We start from the raw sequence: 20,679 nt of genomic DNA on the forward strand, positions 1-20,679 counted from the left end.
AACATAAATCCACTGGGGGTATTTTTCCTGAAAATATTAACTAATGGCTTAATTTGCAGAAATAACACCTTGAAGTGTTTTGGTCTTGCCATGCAGAGAAGCAAACCTGGAGGGCAGAGTCGGGTGGTATGCGACACCATGCCAAGGGGTGGGAGGAACACGGTAAACAATTTTGCAGAAAGGAGGTGTTCTGAGCACTGGTCTCCAGAGCTTTCCAAACAAGCTTGCTCTACAATGGCAGAGTACTGTTAAAGAGACTTGTTGGGTCAGAGAACGTGGTGCAGTTTTACAATGAAATCATCCAAGAAGCCTGAAACAATTGACCTTAGCAGGCTGAGTTATACACCTGCCACTCTATTCATTTGCTTATCTCATTATTTTTGCTTTCTGGCCTTGTTGAAATCACAATTTGTGAATTAGTTGGATCTGAGGTAATAAGGTTTTCTCCAGTATCTTTAATTATATGTAAAAGTGACAAGATAATTCCTTCATTTGGGTTAAGACAAAGGGGATTAATTAAACATGAAAAGAGAGAAGGAACGAGACACACACAGAGAGAAGCCAGATATAGGAAGAATTTCCTGTATTCAGCATTCAGAATCTCATGAGGGCGAGGAGGGATGATTCACCATCTGTGAATCTCCAAAAGGTTTCTGTTTGCACGGATCTGGCCCTGTCCATTTTCCGATCCTGTGAGGACAGGCTGTGGAAAAACCCTTTTAAGGACCCCATGTTGGCCAGCATTCCCTGGTTGCGATGCTATCACAATGGTTTTCTGAAGAGTAGAAGCGTGAGATTAGGTGATAATTTTGTGTGACAGAGAAAGGACCCAGGAGCACCGCCCTCCCCTATCTCAACAGAATCATTGCAAACACATATTTTAGGAACTACCAACTGCTTTTATACTGCATTTCCTAAGAATAAATAAATAAATTAAAAACCCAAAGCTATGTCTGTGAGAGAGCTCAATGGGCAAAGTCACTTGCTATAAGTTCTGTCCCCGGGACTCACATGGTGAGAAGAGGGAACAAAGTTTTGCAAGCTGAGCTCTACAGTCATGCTGTGGTATGCCAACACCTGTGCACACAGAATAAATAAATAAATAAATAAATATGTAAGGAAAAAATAGCTATTTTTCACAAGGGAATGTGCTTTCCAAAGGGGTTCAAATTTACAACAATTTTCTAATGTACAGGAAAATCTACTGACAGATAAAAAGGAATACATCAGGCTTCATAAGGCATTCCGTCTTTATTTTTTATTGATTAAGTTAGTGGTATAGACTTATGGTACATCAATGACGTTATGGTAAATGTGTAATGACCAAACACAGGCTACCAAAACATTCACCACTTTAAACATTTGATATTACCCATGACAAGAACATGTAAGATTTACAACAACATGGAAGCATAGAGTAAGATATACTTGGTGCATTTATTACACAATGTGAAAACTCAAAAGCTCTAATAGTTTTCATGCCAAGATGGTTATCTTTCCATTCCATTGTTATATTATTTGCTTCTATAATATAATTTAGATTTCAAATATAAAAAACACATGGAAACATTTGTCTCTTCTATGTTTGATTTTTTTTATTTAGTAAATTTCATCAATGTTGTCACAATTTGCAAGGTTTTATGCTGGAGAATATTTTAGTGTGTGTGTGTGTTTATGTGTGCGTGTGTGTGTGTGTGTATGTGTGTGTGTGAAAGAGAGAAGAGAGAGAGAGAGAGAGAGAGAGAGAGAGAGAGAGAGAGAGAGAGAGAGAGAATGTTCACATACAAACGCACTTCCCCATGGAGCTGGAGTTACAGGTGGCTGTGTGTCTCCTGAAGTGGGTCCTAAGATGAGCTTGGGTCCTTTGAAAAAGCAGCAAGCACTATTAACCACTAAGCCATCTCTCCAGCCCTAATATATATATATATTTTGTATTTCTCCCTCAGGAAGTTCAATTTTCTCAAAAAACCCCTGCTTATTGGTTTCTTTATGGTTTTTGTTTTGTTTTTGTTTGGTTTGGTTTTAGACACTTGAATGTTGCATCTTCTCTTCCTTAAAGGTCTTTCTTTGCTCCATATACTTACTATATTGTTGACACTACTATGTTATTCAAGCCTCAACTTACAAACCATTTTCTCAGAGAGGTATTTGCTGACCCTGTAGTTGAATGTGGCCTTCAGAACTACTATCATCACCTGTTTTGTCTAGTTATACCATCTTGCCCTTTCTGATGTCAGAGGCTTGGGTTTTTTTTTTTGTTTTTTTTTTTTTTGTTTTTTTGTTTTGTTTTGTTTTGCTTTGTTTTTTGCCTCTGTCTTTGCCTCCTCTAATCCAAGTTGCAACAGATCAGAGACTTTTCTTGTTCATCAGCACAGCACTGTTCACACTGTTCATATATTGAACAGAGCATGAAATGCACTAAGTGTTGGTAGATTGGCAGGATAGATGAATAGATACAAGGTGCCTTCTAGGGAGGGGAGTGGAGAAAAATATATAGCTCAATAAAAACAATTTTTAAAAAAGGTGCCTTCTAGCAAGTAGAGTCCAGAATGAATAACATAGGAAAGAAAGTCTTAACATAGTTTTCCTATGGTCTGACGAATATTCATTTCCATTTTCATCCCTCTTCCTAGCTAGCCAATCATCCAGCAAGACAGAGATAGACAGAATCTATCTATCTATCTATCTATCTATCTATCTATCTATCTATCTATCTATCTATCTATCTATCTATCTATCGATATAGATAGATAACAGTATAGAGATAAGTAAGTGTATATAAAGAGACAGTTGTAGATGGATAGTAATCTATATACACAATTTTATCTAATGGAGAAAGGCATGAAAGCATCAATACATGTATATGGGTATTACACATGTACATATTCACACATGCATGGCTGTTGCAATACAGGTATTCATATTTTTCCATTACTCTCTTTTCTAGATTTAAGTATTCAGTGTATTAGGATCCATTGTTCTAATCATGTATGAATTTATGGGAGAAGAATCATCACAGTCTATCAAACATCCTCAGGCTAGAGAGAAGAGGACTTGCAAGGGAAACAAACAAAAAGACATAGAATATTTGCCTTTTCCTAGAGCAAACCATGAAGATTGGTTGCCTGGTTACTGGATCATCTCCTCTTCCTATTTGAAAGTTTTCCAGAATTCCTGGCATTTCAAAATTGTCTTCTGCACTTGGGATCTCTGAATGATAGAAATAGTACTTACCAGGAAATAAAATAACCAAGAATGATAAGTAGAAAAGAAATGTTCTTGGATTAGCAATACCAAAAGTTTTCCAAACCACCCTGATTTCTTGGGATAAGAAGATATAATCAGATTTCCCATCCAATGAGTCAGGCTAGTCAGGGCAAAAACAACTGCAGTTGCGATGTCCTCTTGGGTTGCCAAAACATGTAGATGAACACTGAGGAATTGGCAACATTAACTGTGAAGCGAAAGAATCCAAATAAATGCATTCTTGAAAAATAGGAAGGAGATTTTCAAAATAGTGTATTTCAACACAATGATGTTAGCAGGGAAAAAATAAAAATGATAAAATACCCTACAATCCTGGAGTTGGGCAGATGGCTCACTTATTAAAATGTCGGCTATGCATGTATGAGGAGGAGCTCAGATCTATAGCACATGTGAAAATACCTGGGCATAGCAGCTCATACTATAATCGGTAGCTCAGCACTGGATAAGAGAAAGGAGGATCCGTGGGTGTCACTGTACAGCCAGTCTAAGCTGAATTGGTATGCTCCAGATTCAGTGATAGACCCTAACTCAAAAAATAAGACAGAAAAGAGTTGAGTAAGGCACCCATATTGACATCTGACTCCTTCGTCTCCCCACTCTCTCACACACACAGACATGCGCATGCACACACAAACAAGAAAGGAAAACCAGCAGCATTCCATTGCATTGAGGAATGCATACCGAAGAACCCTTATGTCCACAATAGAAATGCTCTTTCCTCCACAGCAGGGAAGCACAAGATAAACAACAATGAATAAGAGGTGTAATAGGTGGAAGGAAGATTATACTTCAACTCCTCAAATGCCCCTTATAATTCTAGGGATTTGTGGTCTGCTAGTAAAACCTCTTTAGAAAATACCCAACTTAGAGTTGGAAATGGATTTTGGCTGGAAATGAAAGAGAAACAACTTTTTGAAAGTCTTTCCTGGAAACATCATGTAGTCAGGAGCTTATTCTGCCACCATATTTCTTCAAACAGAATGTGGGAGGGGCTTAGGAGTTGACTTGTCTTAGTGTCCAACAACATCTAGAGTACAGTTTATCATAGCAAATTTTGTTTGCCTCCCCATTGGTGTTACCTCTTTTTTTTATTTTGAATGTATTTTATTTGTTTTTCAAACAATTTTTTAAAAAATACTGTTTTTTTAGGGCATTTTCCCTGTTGAAGTTTATTTATATACAGCCTCTAAGATTGGATTTAAAAATGGGGAAACAATTTTAAATCATTCGTTTTAATTGTTTCCTACTTTGGGAAAGATTCACTCCTGAAAAGTAGTAGGCTAAGGGGAATCTTCACTAAGAAGACAAGCACTTGCTTGGCTTACCGTCCTCCTATCTCAGTATAGCTCCCAAGGTGAAAAATGGCATCACACCTGGAGACTCCCAATGCAGCATGGACTGAAAGTCCACCTACAGGCTCAAGAGAAAATGAGTTTTAGCAATATACACATCTGGGCAGTGGGCATGTAGACCTCACCTTTGTTACATTTTTTTCTGAATCTGTGCAAAGGATCCCCCAAAATAAGGCTCTGTGTTGTTTCCCTACCTTGTGTGTTATGTCCCCTTCTCTGATAATTTTCTTTCAGTTGTAGTCACACGGATTCTATATGCCTTTCATTTATTGCCCCATCTCAGTCTTAAAAGAAAGATTCTTGATCATTTTGCCCGAGTCTCTGTCCTTGGGGTAGGGCATTCCCCTCCATACCCATACTTGTTTATGGATGGTTTCTATGTAAGTGTCCAAGTCTTTATGCTTCTCTAATTGGTCAAGGGACTTTTAGTCAAATCTTAGTAAGACCAGTTGTTTTTGTACAATTTGTAAGTGATGTCACCCACCTCTGGTAGAGAAGGTTAGAGACTAGGGTACCAATGAGTTCATGGTACACTATTTTGAAAGACAGCATCTTAGAATTGGAATAATAGTATAGGTAAGAAGGTCACTCTCTTGTCACCTCTTACCATTTGTCCATATAGCCAATTATGAGGTCGTAATTCAGCAAATTTACTTCTTATGCACAGTGAGTGGGAACACTATTACTTCTACAGAAATGAAGACAAATGTGAGTACATAAGCAGTGATGTTCCCCTCCAGTGTATGCATAGATCATACATCTCTCTTCATTCACATGACTAGCCAATTTAATGAGCCTACAACAACAAAGAAATTACAGATTGGAGCTGGAGAGGCAGCTTAGTGAATAAAATACCTCCTATATAATTGTGAGGCTCACAGTTCCAATTCCTAGTACACATATAAAAGCTGGGTGAACTTGGTGGCCTTCCAGTAACTTCAACATCAGATGAGACAGCATATTTCCAGAGCAAACTGGCCAGTTAGACAAGCCAGATGGGTGAGCTCCAGACTCTGCTAGATGCCCTTAACTGAAAGTGGATAATGAATGGGGGTGACACAAAAGGTCAATCTGTGCCTTCTGCTCCCCCACATTCACAAGTGTATACACACCTACACATGTGTGGTTACACACATGCAAACCCATATACATACATGATGATATACATGTCTATGTGTTTCTTTAGGCTTTTATGTCCTTTCAAAGGCCGCCGTGTTACATATAGTATATTAAGTCGTTTTGCAATCTTCTCTTCCTTATGGAGGCCTTCACCATTATACTGATAGAAAAGAGGGACATTTCCTTTCCCTGCACCTGGATTTGGCATTTAAAAAGATAGTGTTCCATTCTATGTGATCGAGTCCTTCTCCTAAGGTGAGTGTAAACAGATGGCTCACTAATATTTAAGCTAAAATATTTGCTCTAAAGTTCCAGTGTAGCAGTTCTATGTTTTCTGCCTCCCCATCCTTATGTACATGCTTACCTACAGACATGCTCTATGTGTTGATATTGAGACCTAATTCACTTATGTGGATCTCTTCAAAGGTTACAATAAGGACTCTTCACTAAGGTATGGGCATATATCTCTATAATTAATTAGCCAAAACAAACATTCAGCAAAAATTATATGTGTGTGCATATATATGTATATATAAACATATATGTATATACATATAGTTTTACCAACACAAAATGCTGATGGCCTTACTAGATTTAAAAAATAAACTCAGGGTGAGCATGCTAACACACAGCTTGAATCCTGGCACTTGAGAGGCAGAGGCAATCTGATCTCTATGCATTTGAGGCCAGTCTGTGTGCATAATAAGTTCCAGATCAGCCAGAGCTACATTATAAGACCTTGTCTTTGGAAAAAAAACTAATAAAACAAATAATTCATTAAATAACAAAATTTTATCTTGTTGTATTTTTGCTAGATTTTGTTTTTAGTTGTGAGTGTATGGATGTCTCTGTTTACATGTATGCATGTATGCATGTGCACATGTGGTGAGTGTCATATTGTATGCCATAGTGTGATTTCGGAGGTCATATGACAGCTTGCAGTAGTTCACTGTTAGATTCTGGAGATATACCTCAAGTTGTTAGGCTTAGTGGCTGTTGCCTTTACCATCTAAGCTATTTCTCTTGCCCATTTTTATTAAATGGTAAAGATGATTAACTCTTACAAAATGGATGTCTCTATAATTGCTACTTTCAATTTCATTTAATTTCATATTTTCCACAAAGAAACATTATTTTTAGAGGATGATTGATATATTAAAACATCATATGATAATACATATGGATATATTACACACCTGGGAGGTACCTGTATGTTTCATGAGTCTTTTCCTTTCTGTTTATTGGAAATTATAGTAATAAAATTATATATGCAACATTAAACTAACTAACTAACTAACTTTAGGGATGAGTTGTAATTTTTCTTTAGTCCATGGCGTCACATATAATACTAACAGATAAACACTGACACTAGCTACATCTACAACCACAAACTTTAAATTTTGAGGATCTCAATTCAGATCCCTACCTCTAGTCATTTAAAAAATTTCTAAACAAGGAAATGGAATATAACTAGACAAGGAATGGCTAGTCAATTTCAGCTGTAGATATATAAGTAGGCAAAAAGAAATAGGTTAAAGAAGTGGGTAATTGATAATGGATGAAGAGAATCTTGGATGTCATATTTGGACACATAAATCATACAAAGCCAAGAAGATTTATAAATTGCTTTCTAAAAGGGAAATGAGATCAGCAGAGCTCTGTTGGTAATGTAACAGCTAAATAATATAGGAGTCTGGGTAGGTAATGTAGCTCAGTGGTAGAGCAACAACTAACTAGCGTACACAAAACCCTGAGTTCCACCCTTAAACTCAGGGTAAAGGATGGATGGAGATGGCAGAAGACATGAAATGGCCATAGTCCTTAATTGGAAGAGAATAATTTGGAAGAGAATAATCTATCTATCTATCTATCTATCTATCTATCTATCTATCTATCTATCTATCATCTATCATCTATCATCTATCTATATCTAGCTTTCTCTCTCTCCCCCTTTCTGTGTGTGTGTGTGATGACATTTAAACATAAAGCATATTTATATGAAATACAAAATTCAGAAAGACTATTTTGCAGGTGTAAAGAATCCTTACTGCAAGAAATCCACCAATGCTTGGGAAGAAAACTTAGTTATTAAGGGATGAATATAGAACACACACACTCATGGATACAGGGGGAAGTGACACCATTGCCTCTTTGTCCACAATGGTAGGATGGAGATAGTTCTGGACCAGGTCAAAGAATGAAGAGTCATGCATCTTTGACATCCAAGCAATTTCCTGACCTTCATTCTTAACTGGTCATGTATCAGAGAAAACCATGCCTACATGACTATTCACTCCAAATGTCATTGGCTAGTTGAATAAATCTCCCATAACAAATCCTTTGCTTCTACAAACTACCTTCTAAAATTTTACCCTGAGATGATGGTGAAACTCATAATTACAGGAATAAGTGGTGTCTAATAAAACTGGAATAAAATAATAACTTGTATGTTAAAACACATACAAATGACCATGTGGAGTGATGAGTGCATGCAAGTGACAGAAGTGTGAATGGCTGACATCTTCATCTAATACTGGAGACATTTGCATGGGTATTCGGTGTTAATCTTGCAGTCATTGTAGCTGACCTAGTTTCTTCTGGACTCAAGTGCACTGTGAAACACAATTCCAATACTGCCAGTTGGCAATAGCTCTCTTTAAGACTGGGCATTAAACATATTTTCTCAGTGAATGATTGTACTGTGCAACTTTACAGGTTAGCACACAGTTAAAGAAAACATGGGATGAGACATGTACATATGAGTGTATATGTGTATGTATGTATACATGTGTCCTATGTCTGTATATGGTGTGTGTTATATGCATACATGTTCATTGTTATGTCTGAATACATGTGACATGTATGTATATATACATGTCAGTGAGTAACATGTCTGTGCATAGAAGTGAGGTAATGGGGGAAGTCAGGTTTTGTCACAAAGGCCAACATCTCCCAATTATTGTAAAAATCAATACCAAATAGCAATGTGTATTCACTAAATCAATTCCATTAATATAGAGGGAGAAGGTAAATTATTCCTAAAGGACAATCATGTCTCTAAAAACTGACTTATTTTCAGGATGTCTTTCTACTCTCAGTAGAACCACAGTTTGTAATTGCTATTGTTTTTGAGATATGGTCTCTCTTTGTAGCCCTGAATAACCTGGAACTTACATTGTAAACCAGGCTGACCTTGAACTCTCAGACATTCATCTATTGCCTCTGCCTCTTTTTTTCCTTTTTTATAAAATTTATTTTTTTTTTAAAAAAAAGAAACTCTTTTCTCATTTTACATGCCAAATCCATTTCCTAGTCCATCCCCTTCTCCTGCTCCCTCCACCTTTCCCTTCTTCCCTCTTCCACCCCCTCTTCCAGTTTTCAGAGAGATGAAGGCTTCTCATAGGGAGTCAACAAAGTCCAGCACACTGCTTTAAGGCAGGACCAAGGCCATCCACTGTATATCTAGGCTGATCAAGACATCCCTCCTGAGAGAATTGGTTCTGAAAAATCAAAACAAGCAGTAGGGATAAATCCTGGTTTCACTGCCAGTGGCCCCACAGTCTGCCCCAGCCATACAACTGTCACCCACATTCAGAGGGTCTAGTTTGGTCCTATGCTGGTTTTCTTGCAGTCAGGCCAGAGATGGAAGTCTTCCATTAACTCAGGTAAGCTGTTTCAGTGGGTATCCCCATCATGGTCTTGACCTCTTTGTTCCAATTCTTGGTCTTCTCTTTTTTTGACTGGACTTTGGAAGCTCAGACCAATGCTCCACTATGGTTCTTTGCATCTGTTTCCATCAGTTGTTGAATGTGTGATATTTAAGATAGCCATCAGTCTGACTACAGGGCAAAGCCAGTTCAGACACCCTCTCTACTATTGCTTAGGGTCCCAGCTGTGGTCATTCTTGTGGATTCCTGGGAATTTCTCTAGTGCCAGGTTTCTTGCTAGCTCCATAATGGCTCCCTCGATCAAGGTATCTCTTTCCTTGTTCATCTGTCCTTCCCCGATCTTGACCATCCCTCTCCCTCTAGTTGTCCTCCCTGCTCTCTTCTACCCTCATGCTCTCCTTCTGCCTTCCTTTCTCCCCTCACCTGCATGCTCCCAATTTTCTCAGGAGATCTTGTCTATTTCTCCTTCTCTGGGGGATCGATGTATATTTCTCTTAGGGTTCTCCTTGCTACTTAGCTTCTCTGGTGTCATGGACTATAGGCTCCTTATTCTTTGCTTTATAGCTAGGATTCACCTATGAGTGGGTACATACTATGCTCATCTATCTGGCTCTGCGTTACCTCATTGAGGATGATTTCTTCTAGTTCTATCCATTTGCAGGAAAAATTCAAGATACCCCCCCCCCCACTGAGTAGTACTCCATTGTCTAAATCTACCATATTTCTTTATCCATTCTTTGGTAAAGGGGCATCTAACTTGTTTCCAGGTTCTGGCTATTACAAAAAAAAATGTTTCTATAAACATAGTTGAACAAATGTCCTTATAGTATGGTTGAGCATTCTTTGGGTATATGCCCAAGAACGGTATTGTTGGGTCTTGCAGTAGATTGATTCTCAATTTTCTGACAAACCACCATACTAATTTCAAGAATGGTTATACAAGTTTGCATTCTCACCAGCAATGGAGGAGTGTTTCCCTTACTCACTGAACCTGATAGAAGGGAAAGTGGAAAGTAACTTTCAATGCATGGGTACAGAAGTTCTCTTCCTAAATATAACCCCAGTAACAGACACTGAGAGCAACAGTAAGTAAATGGGACCTCCTGAAACTGAGAAGCTTCTGTAAAGCAAAGGATAGAATCAAAAAGACAAAAAAAGTAGCCTAGTGAATGGGAAAAGATCTTCACCAATCCCTTATCAGACAGAGGATTGCTTCTGCCTCTTAAGTGCTGAGATTAAAGACATGTAACTGCCACCTCCTTTGCTAATTCTACAGTTTTATTAGGATGCCATTATCTTCAGTGGTGTACCCAGTGTAAAGTTTCCTGAGTGTCAGTAAATAACTTCCCATCTGGGCTCATGCAAGCAATAAATTGAACTCAGTGGGTCCCATGCACTGAAGACACCTAAGTAGACTGTTTGAAGAAGGGTTGCAGTGAAAGAGGGAGGAAGGTAAAAGGTGAACGGGAGTGGCATGGCTAATATTCATTGTCTACATATATAAAACTATCAAACAATAAATTTTAAAGATTTCCAAATAATTAAAATAATTTTAAAAGTATCCTAAATATTATTTAAGGCAGTGAACTCGATGATTTAGGTTTTATAGTCTATGTGGCTTCTGAGATAGCCCTCTAGTCATTCCCTTGAGTATTTCCTGAGACATTCTGTTGGCTAAGTAGCAACTGAACTTGGATTTCTTTTTAATCCCACCTGAAAGAAGATGATTAATTGCCCATCACCCATCCCAACATGGTCAGCATTCTCTCCACATCGCTAGAACAATCACTCTCGAGGTTGCAGGATTTTCCAAGTACCTGATGATTTGTTTATGTGCCTTCTTGTGCACAGGCAACTTGCTAGACTAAAATTGTTCCACAGAGTATACTGTTAATTTTTACCCAGGCCCTAGTTTCCTGAGAACTAGGTTTATCAGAATATTGAGTGTCCTGTGTCTCAATGACACCCTTTTAATCTGGAAACATAAGTAGTTCACACCAAGATAATGTGAATTTTTGTATACGAATACATTGATAAAACTTGTTTACAAAAAGCAAGAGCTTTAGCATACTCGAGTCTTTCACTTCCCTACTTGATCACTAGTCTTCTGAGGAGAGTCTTAAAACTTTTCATTTCACAAAAATAAATTCTAACTTTGTCCAGTTCTGTCCTTCTGAAGAGACGGTAGAAGAACATGTTTCAATTCAGAGACTGGGGCCATTCTTGTAAGATTGCCTTTACCTGCTATGATTGTATGAAAATTTTAAATTTTTATAAGGCTTTTAAGAAAAACAATAGTTTCCCAATTCTAACTTTATATTTTAGAGTAACCAATCTTGTGTTTATTTGTTTGGAGACAGTAGTTTTATAGACCTTCTACTTTTCTAAATTGAAAAAAAAAAAGGTATTTGCTTTTTTAAAACACAAATTTCAAATTTAGAACAAAACCTACAGACTAGTCACTCAGGACAGCCTGGGATTCACTCTCTTGTAGTCAGGTTTTGTAGCCCTCTTTGCCTCCCAGCATGGTTGACTTTAATTTTATTGGTATTCTTTGCTTTGGTGATAGGGACACTGTTAGCAGGTGTGGCAGTTGGTATGAACTATGACTTTTCTTTTACTATATATTTCATTAGCCCTGCTCTTTTTTGCTACCTTCATTGGAAATAATCTCACAAATTCCATCCCAGCTCTCACTTGTCTCAATGTCTCCTGTCAACAAGTGCAAGTTTCTTGTCAGTCTTGTCACTAGAAAGAACACCAATGGGTGATCTGCCACCTGCCCTAGTGAGCGTTGGGTGTGTGCCGTACCTGGCTATGATCACCTTCTGCATCACGAACTTCTAGAACTCTCTGCCTCTCTATGGTTTTGGATTCTTGACTCTTGATTCTTGCATCTTTCACTTTCCTCATGTTTTTTAGGAATTTCTGGGAAAGGATTCTTGAGAGATAAAATGTCTGAGTTCATTTTGATAGTTGAGTTGCATATAGAATTCCATGTGAGATATTTCATTTTCCTTTATGATTTTCAATGTCTTTTCTGTCATCTTCCAGTTTCCATTATTTTGGATAGGAATTGTTAAAGATTTCCCTTATTTTTTTTGTTTTAGATTAAATTATTTATTTTTCTCTGTGAAAATCAGAATATTTTTCTCTGTTTCTAGTGGGATCATCATTTTAATAGCATGCAAAGACTTCCTCAAAAGGTAAACATGGAGATACTGTAATGGCTTTTCTGCTCTGTGTGAAATCCTAAGGGTGCTCAGGAAACAAAGGATACTCAGGCAGTGTAGTCTAGTCAGTATTAAACAAAACTGTTCACTTTGTGTGCCTGTGTTAGATAAATGTCCCTAGAGGAAGAGCTCGAAATCAGCAGTAATTTTTGGCTCTTCTACCTGCATTCTTTGCCTTTAAAAAGAGATTTTCTGTATACAAATCTAGAAGGAGGAGGAGAGGAGAAAGAAGAAGGAGGCAGCCAATAGTTGCAACAAAGACATGCTGATCAACTAGGTCAACCATGAAGCAAGTCCCAGCAAGTACATTTTAACAAGAGCTTCTTAATACTGCGCAGAGAAATGACACTAGCAAACGCTTTGTGATTCTTATAATAAAATAAGAGAAACTGCTATTCATGAAGTCAGAATGTACATGTAGGATTCAGTTCTAGACGGTTACTAGCTGCATCTTATGAACTGTTTACTACTGTTGTAGAATTGAATAGAATTTCCAATAATAAATAGGAGGGGCTTCTTTGTCATTATTTCATCCTTAGAATTGGCTGCTGATATCAACAGCAAAGTCAAATAAATATCAATATATCACCGAATCTGAAGGCTATCTTAGTATCCATAGACAAAGTTTCCAGACATAATAATAAATACAAGGGAAGAAATTTAGCTGAATTGTGCTTGAACAACTTTGGCACACTAATATATTTTTGCAAAATTAACAAAGTGGAAATGTTGGAGAAATATGAAATATGAAGCAGGGAGAATGGGTCATGGAGAACTCATTGTCTAAGAGCCCCTTGAAGCATTTCACCCTGGTATGGACAGTGACCAGAAGTAATGGACCCTTAAAACAGTCCTGGGACTGGGTGATACCTTGGTGGATAAAATGCTTGCCATGGAAGTGTGACAACCTGGGAATCAGCATCAAAAGGTAGGCACTGAGGTATGTACCTATAATCACAGTATTCCTGCAGGGACATGAGAGGCAGAACTAGGAGAATCCCCAGAAGCCTTAGGACCAACTGGCCTGGCATACAAAACAGCAAACAACAAAGAGAGTCTGTTTCAAAACAGATGAAGGTGGGGACTGATGTCATCCAAACTTGTTCCCTGACAACACGTGTGCTTTCATACACACATGCTTATACACACTCTGACATGCGTGCACATAAATATGTACAAAAACACGAGAGAGAGAGAGAGAGGAGAGAGAGAGAGAGAGAGAGAGAGAGAGAGAGAGAGAGAGAGAGAGAGAGAGAGAGAAGAGATCTAGCAGCAGGCATGGAAGCAGTCCCCGTAGCTTCAGTTAGTACCTACACTCATACTCTCAGAGTGCACACACCTGAACTCCTGAAAGGGCTTCTTTGGAAAGACAAATGCCTGGGACCTATTCCAGGCATTCTTTATCAGAAATCTACATTTTAATTGGCTTGCCCAGATGGTTAAGGTGCATACAAAAGTCTGGAAAGTTGATCTTGACTTTGAAGTAATATGGAACAGGGACTCCAGTACATCCTGCCTGGAGGGAAATAGCGCTAGGAGGTAGTTTCCACGTGATATTTGTGGCTCTCATTCAAGAAAAGGTGAGTAAACAGCATCTGTTTCCTTCCTCCTGTCTCTCCTTTATCCCTGTCTGTTCATAGACTTCAGGCTTCCTTATTAGAACGGCTTCCCAATTTTAAGCTGCCTTTGAAATTCTTTATCATATTACTGATGGAAGGGTACATGTGCATGCGTGTTTGTGCATGTATGCATGTGCTAGTATGTATACACGGGAAGACACGGCAGAAACTGCAAACAAATCCTTAGAATTGGGCAATTAAGAAAGAACTTTGAATTGTAGGAGGTACAGAAAATGATCATTTTAAAATGCTTTTTGTGAGTAATAGGACCTTATATAAAAAAATCCTTTATTATTTTTGTGAGTTTCAGAATCCAACTTCAGGGTTAGCTGAGCTTGAATCTAGTTCAAACAATTAGCTATAACAGGAAGAAAATAGTTTCCCCTCTCAAATCTCGACTTCAGATGTGTAGTATGACAGGGATAATATGAAATCAAGTTGCTATCACATAAAATTAAATTAGGTCAGCATGGCACAAAATGTCCTTAGTAAATGTCCTTAGAGTAGCTCTAAGTCATGGAGGGAAGGATGTTCAGGATGCTGCAAGACTCACAGGAAAGGTCAGCTCCTGCTGCTAAGGAGACAAAGAAAATGAAGAAAGTGCCTGGGAGGTAGCCGGGCTCTTGTGGATTCTAGAATGGAAATCCTGTCTTCTCTGTAGGTATTAAAAGAGATTTCCAGTCAGAGGCCCCTAATCATTTGAAAACTCAGTGAATAAACTCAGCACACATAGTATTTGAAAATACTGCCAGGTGGTGGTGGCACACACCTTTAATCCCAGCACTCTGGAGGGAGGCAGAGGCAGGTGGATCTCTGTGAGTTCAAGGCCAGCCTGATCTACAGAGAGAGTTCCAGGACAGGCTCCAAAACTACAGAGAAAAGCTGTCTCAAAAAACCAAAACAAACAAACAAACAAAACAAAAACAAAAAAAAGAACAAAACAAAACAAAATAAATGCTATAACTGCACAACAAGTAAAACTGCAGAAAATCAAGTTTTCCTACCTCAAGGGAGCAGGTGACACACAAGACGGAGAATAGGTAGACAGGCGGGGACTCATCTGTACCATGTGGGGAAATTTGAACTTTATTCCATGGGATTCTTATACAAGTATGAATGTGAACAGATGACAGAATATAAGATTCTTTAAAAAGAGAGTGTGCTCATCAGTTATCTTAATTTTTTGTGTTCGTATATTTTTTCTGTTTTCCTAAAGTCCATGGACTTTTATAAGACTTGTTGTCTGTTTTTTTTCTCGATCAGTTTGATTTTTTTCTTTTCATCTCAGAAGACTGTGGAGACACTTCTGGCGGAGGAAGGATTTGCTCTGCTCCAAGGAGATAGAAAGAACAGTAGAATTACTAAGGCTAATGACCACGGACTCTGCCCCTGGTTATCACTGACGGCCTTAGTCATTGCGTGAATCATTGTCTAAATATCTCATACTGGTTGGGAACTTTGGAGTCAAATATGTTTAGATCTCTCTTTGTCACTCAGATACTATGTTATCTTGGGTAGTGTGGTTTGGATATGGAGTGAGCCCCCAAAGACCCCGTGTCCTGGAGCCTCTTTCTCTTGCTGGGTGATCCAAGCATTGAGACGAGATTGCATCACACTCTCTGGCCTTCACCAGTACCACCCATTGTGGATTCATAATTAGACAGCCTTATGGGGAGGTGGTAAAAACAAGGATGTGGGGAATTCATTGCAGGAAATGAGTCACTGGGAATACCGCTTTGAATATGCGCATACATGGTACAACATTCCCTGTTATTCCAGCCTTACACACTGTTGGCTGCCGGATAGCGGTGAGCAACAGTCCTCTGCTGTGCGTTTCTGTCATTCCTTTCCACCACGATGCCTCTGCTTTGCGACAGCTGAGAAACAATGCAGCCAGGTGACAGCGGCGGAAACGGAATCTAAATACGTTCCATGCTTCACTCTCAGGTGTTTTTCAGCGATGAGTAACAGAGAGAGGTCATCAAACACGCCTTGTCTAGTTTCCTTTTAGCAAAGTGTGCCGCAATGCTTACCTTAAAATGACATAAATTAAATCAATGTAGTTTCTTCATATGCTGCATGCATATGCGCTCAGGAGCATTGCTGTTTTAAAGGAAACTGTATTAGAGACAAGATTTACTTATTGGGCATCATCTCCAACAGTGGCTATCCTGATATAAAGATGATACTCTTCCGATAAACTACATTAGGATATCTCCCACCATAGAAAACCTTATTGTTGGAATACCTAGGGTTGCAGAGAAGGTTCAATATGTAAGACCAATCCTGATGATGGCCTGAATTCAATTACTAGCATCTACATGTGGAAGGAGAGATCCAATCTTGAAATTTTTCTTCTGATCTTCACATGCATGCATTCCCCCCTGTGCACAAAAATGATTTTAAAGACTGTTACTTTGTAAAATAGGGAGATGAGTTTTTGCTTAATATAACCAAGGCAGGTAAAATCTGATGGAGGCATGGAAGACAGAGGTCAGTGAAGAATCTTGGACTTAAATGGCCTTCTTTAGTGGAGGAGGACAACAGACTATGAAGGAAACATATGATGCCAAAGGAGGGTGTGAAAGGCAGAAAGGAGACAAAATACGGCTGATACGAGGTCAGCGGCACAGAGAATAGCTGAGGCTCCCTTCAAACTGGGTCTGTGAGAGGTTCTCATTGTTGGGCTGTGCTTCTGTTCTGTTGACTCAGCTTACCCAGGCAGAGGCTGTGCACTCTAGGGATGAAAAAGAGGAAAACGAAAACATCCTTACACCCAAATCATTTCATCCACACAGTCAGTCTGAGTCTTTCTGTATTGCCCTAATTCTTGTCATATTCTTGGAGGAAGAATCAGGCTTATCTTTACTATCAGTGCCTATTTTATGCTAATGATATTCTCGTGCTCTTTTATTATGGGCAGGGAGAAAAAAACACGTGGGTGCCAAAGGATGTTATGGTACTTATTTAAGTGTGGAAGGTAGTAGTGTAGGCTATTACAGGATTAAGTCTCCATTATTGTCTATTCTTCAGAAAAGAAGAAAGTTGTAAAATAGCATAGGCACTGGGCTGGGGAGATGGTTTAGTCATTAAAGTGCTTGCCTTGCAAACAGACAGACCAAAGTTCGATTTCCAGACCTGTGCAAAAAGATTGATGATGGTGCATTCTTTTAACCCTAGTGCTATGAAGGCAGAGACAGGCAAATCTCTGAGGTTCATTTTCCAGTCAACTTAGTCATATTTGGTAAATTCCAGGACAGTGAGAGACTTCATACATACCAGAAAGGTGGATGTGGACAACACCTGAGGCATGCACACACACACACACGCACGGATGGAGAGAGAGAGAGAGAGAGAGAGAGAGAGAGAGAGAGAGAGAGAGAGAGGGAGAGAGAGAGAGAGAGAGAGAGAGAGAGAGAGAGTCCTTTGGGCTCATTATTTTCTCCAGTGTATCTCTTGAATGCTTTACGGTATTTATCTACTTTCATCCAAGGAATTTGCTTGTTTTATTTTCGTCACCATGTTCAAAGAGCCATCAAAGGAGTGGTCAAAAAGGAATCCATAAAGACAAGTGGAGGCTTCTGAAAACATTCTTCTAAAAGCAGAATGTATCATGGTTAGGCAGATCCCAGTCGTGTCTTCAGCCAAGCTTGCATGATCTCAAGTGACTCTTTTGCTGGCACTATTTTTACCTCAGGCACATTTTGACATGGCCTAAAAAGATATCATTAAACCTTCAGCTATTTCTGTTCCAAATAATGTACTCAACATACATTCTTCCTTCTCCCTCAGTGTCGGCCCTTCCTAAAACTTCCTGTGACCCACAGAAGGAAGATTACAGGAGAAAATGAGTAATTGGGGTTGTTTCATTAATGACACATTGTATGTTACATTTGTGTGAAAGGTATAGGAAGTGGAATCATTAAAATGATCACACGAGAAATACTAAGTCAAACTTGCTATGTTGCAATTGCATTTGGCTATTTTTGAAGCACAGGCGGGTCTTGATGTATACACAAGCAAGGAAGAAAAGACATAAAAGTCTACCAATGGCACATTCATAGCATTTTCATTAGCTACTACATCACGAACAGAGCTTTAAATGTGAGCCACTTTATCTATGCACTTTCCTTTTATCTTCCAAAACAGTCTGGACGAGGATGTGCATGTCCAGAGGGGGGCCTGTCCACCATCATTGCCATGCTAGCTGGGCATGCCCCAAACTGTTTTAGATCATTGTTTTGACCTTTCAAGCATGAATTCCATGACCTTGACTTATGAGTGCCCCAACAGGAATTTCCAAAAGGAAATGCTTCTGCTATCTATCCTTTGTCTTGAACTGTAGCCTTAAACTGAGAGGCTCAAAAATGTATTTGTCCCTGAAGTAATTTGTTGTTTAACTGTGTATAGATACCCCAATAAAATGCTCCTGATGTCCATGTGAGTATGGCATTGCCTTGGGCATAATTTCCATGTTCTCCTCGTCTGCTACAGGTACCCTTATTTCTATCCTTATTTCATGGCTGTACTTCTTTTGATGATTTTTTTATTACCAATGCATAAAGCCATTGTATTCAGTGCATTTTCAAAGCTCAGACTCAATCAGTTCTACCTGATCATTTAAGCAGGTGCACAGTAGGAAAAAATGCTCTTAATTAAATAAAGTATTTTTAAAAAGAAGTATTCTAAGAGAAAGTGATTGACTTCTGAAGGACATGTGTGTTTGATTCCTTCTGCACTTATTATAAATTTCTTATGATTTTCACAAACTAGTTCTGGACCAGATTCTCTGTGCTTTAATTTTTTATGAATCATAACCATTTTGTCACAGGATTACCATGAGTGAATAACGCCCATGCTCTAAATTCCCAAGGGCAGTGCCTCACCCGTCACTGATGAGGGCATAAGGGGAACATGTTGCAAGGTACACCTGAGAGTTTCAGGCACATCTGTCTCAGTCAATAGCATACATTCGGTGTGTTCGCACAGAGCCTGGCCATGGGTGGAAGACACTAGACCTGATCCAATCTCTGTCACTTGCTCCTCTTACCACGCTGCTTCTTGGCAAAAGGAGATACTGAGAACCTCCCACGCTTGTTGACTTGGCACCGAAACAGCCATGACAGAGGTCAGAGTTATGTTACGGTTGCTACGTGTAACTCATAATCACACAATATGTATTCAACTGAAGCTCTGGCTAAGAAAGAAATAGGCACATCATATTCATAAAATTGAAAGTATTATCTGGCTGAAACCAAATGCGGTCTATCTGAACTTTTTTATCTGGCAGTTCTCCGTTTGATGGGAACCTCTGACTCAGAGTTCAGGTGGTTTCTAGGTCATCATGATCTCCTGAAAAACAAACAAAGGAAAAAAAAAAGAAAGAAAAAACAAACACAACTGCAGGACATGGGAAAGATGGAGGCCAGGCAGAGTTGAGAGAGTGGGAGAGGGAGAGCAGGTGCGGTTGGATGTGGATGAATGTGGTCAAGCATTTTGCCTTGGGGCTTCTAGAATTGCTGAGTTGTTTGGCGAAAGGAGATGGAAATAAGACATCCACTCGCCAGGTGGAAAAAGATGTGCCTGTGTGGGAAGCAGCATTTGACACACTCCAAAGAATATACGACTGATTGCTAATTCCTTGTCTCGTTGGCAGCTTGCCTGCAGTTCTTGCTGGAGTCATGAAGCACAGAGCTCCCGGCAGAGCCGGAATCGTCCATCATCTCGGCTTTCCTTTCATTCTTGCGTCTGTCTTATTAAACAGTAGACGATCCTCCACATGTCTGCGTTGTACATCACATGGTCATTCTGAATTATTGATGGGGTGTTTTGGGTTTTGCATGAGGTCTTTTCAGACTAAATTATTACTTCAAATTGTTTTGCTGTTCAAGTATGTGTTTGCTTCAGGAAAAGTTCCCTGTAGGGAATGTGGAAATGCCTCAGGTGGTAGAGTGTCTGTCACAGAAACACGAGGGCGTGCATTCCGATGTCTTAGCACCCACATAAAAAGTTGTGCATTGTGGCACACAGTTGTAATTTCAGTGCCGGAGTCGGGGCAGAGACAGGGCAATCACTCAGATAGCCGTCCAGCTAATCCAACTTGATCAGTGAGCTTCAGGTTCCTTAAGAGACCATATCTCAAAAATTAAGTGGGCAAACAATCAAGGGAGGCTCTGGTTATACACTTACGCTCACACCCTTACAAACATTGTCTGTATACCAGCGGTGGAAGGAGGAAGGTGGTAGAATACTCACGCACTCTAGAGTAGCTTCAGAATTTGTATCTTAATCAACCCAATGAAGCTCCATGGTGAGCCACATCAAACACCCCTTTGTTCTTCATTAATGACAGACTATGTCTATTAAATCCAAACAGAGGGACAGGAGACCACGAACCTTTCGCAGAATCTCATGTGGGATT

The sequence above is a fragment of the Chionomys nivalis genome, chromosome 13 (assembly GCF_950005125.1).
Source record: "Chionomys nivalis chromosome 13, mChiNiv1.1, whole genome shotgun sequence".
NCBI classification, from domain to species: domain Eukaryota; kingdom Metazoa; phylum Chordata; class Mammalia; order Rodentia; family Cricetidae; genus Chionomys; species Chionomys nivalis.